This window comes from Danio rerio, chromosome 4, assembly GCF_049306965.1.
Source record: "Danio rerio strain Tuebingen ecotype United States chromosome 4, GRCz12tu, whole genome shotgun sequence".
Classification (NCBI taxonomy): Eukaryota; Metazoa; Chordata; class Actinopteri; order Cypriniformes; family Danionidae; genus Danio; species Danio rerio.
The window spans coordinates 70,915,001-70,917,500 of record NC_133179.1 but is presented as its reverse complement, the minus strand read 5'-3'; the positions used below and the strand labels follow the sequence as shown (position 1 = coordinate 70,917,500).

The following is a 2,500-nucleotide window of genomic DNA, read 5'->3' as shown; positions in this document are numbered from 1 at the left end:
AAATAAATAATTTTTCCATCATCTATCAAAGTGCTCTGACTATACAAATCATTGAAGAAAATAACAAGTATGAAGCGTAAAAATAATAAAACACCAGTGTAGGGCATAGTGGCAATATAAATAAACAGCATTAATAACGGAATTTCTTTTTTCACTAACAAATAATTAAATAAATTACTGTTTTCCTGTTACAACGCAGTTACCTGTTACTGACAATAAAATGCAGCATTGTATAATTTATATATAATAAGCAATTGAGCTCAGTGACGTGATTTCATGGGACTCTAACAGGACGCATAACTGATGATGATTGGCATGTGTGTGTAGGGGTAAGACAACCACATAACTGATTATGATTGGCATGTGTGTAGGGGTGGGACAACCTCTTAACTGATGATGATTGGCATGTGTGTGTAGGGGTGGGACAATCACATAAATGATGATGATTGGCATGTGTATGTAGGGGTGGGACAACCACATAACTGATGATGATTGGCATGTGTGTGTAGGGGTGGGACAATCACATAAATGATGATGATTGGCATGTGTATGTAGGGGTGGGACAACCACATAACTGATGATGATTGGCATGTGTATGTAGGGGTAAGACAACCACATAACTGATGATGATTGGCATGTGTGTGTAGGGGTGGGACAACCACATAACTGATGATGATTGGCATGTGTGTGTAGAGGTGGGACAATCACATAAATGATGATGATTGGCATGTGTATGTAGAGGTAAGACAACCACATAACTGATGATGATTGGCATGTTTATGTAGGGGTAAGACAACCACATAACTGATGATGATTGGCATGTGTGTGTGTGTAGGGGTGGGACAACCACATAACTGATTATGATTGGCATGTGTGTGTAGGGGTGGGACAACCACATAACTGATGATGACTGGCATGTGTGTGTAGGGGTGGGACAACCACTTAACTGATGATGATTGGCATGAGTGTGTAGGGGTGGGACAATCACATAAATGATGATGATTGGCATGTTTATGTAGGGGTAAGACAACCACATAACTGATGATGATTGGCATGTGTGTTTAGGGGTGGGACAACCACATAACTGATGATGATTGGCATGTGTATGTAGGGGTAAGACAACCACATAACTGATGATGATTGGCATGTGTATGTAGGGGTAAGACAACCACATAACTGATGATGATTGGCATGTGTATTTAGGGGTAAGACAACCACATAACTGATGATGATTGGCATGTGTGTGTAGGGGTAAGACAACCACATAACTGATGATGATTGGCATGAGTGTGTAGGGGTGGGACAATCACATAAATGATGATGATTGGCATGTTTATGTAGGGGTAAGACAACCACATAACTGATGATGATTGGCATGTGTGTGTAGGGGTGGGACAACCACATAACTGATGATGATTGGCATGTGTATGTAGGGGTAAGACAACCACATAACTGATGATGATTGGCATGAGTGTGTAGGGGTAAGACAACCACATAACTGATGATGATTGGCATGAGTGTGTAGGGGTGGGACAATCACATAAATGATGATGATTGGCATGTTTATGTAGGGGTAAGACAACCACATAACTGATGATGATTGGCATGTGTGTGTAGGGGTGGGACAACCACATAACTGATGATGATTGGCATGTGTATGTAGGGGTAAGACAACCACATAACTGATGATGATTGGCATGTGTATGTAGGGGTAAGACAACCACATAACTGATGATGATTGGCATGTGTATTTAGGGGTAAGACAACCACATAACTGATGATGATTGGCATGTGTGTAGGGGTGGGACAACCACATAACTGATGATGATTGGCATGTGTATGTAGGGGTAAGACAACCACATAACTGATGATGATTGGCATGTGTGTGTAGGGGGTGGGACAACCACATAACTGATGATGATTGGCATGTGTGTGTAGGGCTGGGACAACCACATAACTGATGATGATTGGCATGTGTGTGTAGGGCTGGGACAACCACATAACTGATGATGATTGGCATGTGTGTGTAGGGGTAGGACAACCACATTACTGATGATGACTGGCTAAAAACGCAGGTGATGTTTCATTTTCGGAGCCTCTGCATTAAAGCAACTAAAACTAGTTTAGTGTCGTTCTAACAGACGAAAATAATCATTAGTAGCAAAACGAGTCAATCAAGTCAGTATTTTTTAGATGAAGTGCTTTTCAATCACATTTCCATGATATAAACTGGTGAAATTGAGCACAGTTTCTGTGTTTTTAAGTAGTTTGAGCGTTGTAAATACTCGCGCTCGCCTCCCTCACCATTGTAAGCTACGGCGACGCACGTTCTGCTATGACGTGGAGCGCGAGATGCACTAAACGTTACGCTGCATGAGTTTTTTAATTAGCCTACATTCATTTTGTTATGGTATGCACTTTAATACTAGGAAAGGCAACAATAACTAAATAAAATATGACATTTGTAACAAAATCCAAGACTTTGTATCCCAAATTCAAG

General features: G+C 40.8%; 1 protein-coding gene across 38 annotated transcripts in view; it reads right to left on the bottom strand.

Annotated features, from left to right (window-relative positions):
• rab3ip (RAB3A interacting protein (rabin3)) overlaps nt 1-2,500 on the bottom strand; it is an 847,807-nt gene that overhangs the window by 791,453 nt on the left and 53,854 nt on the right.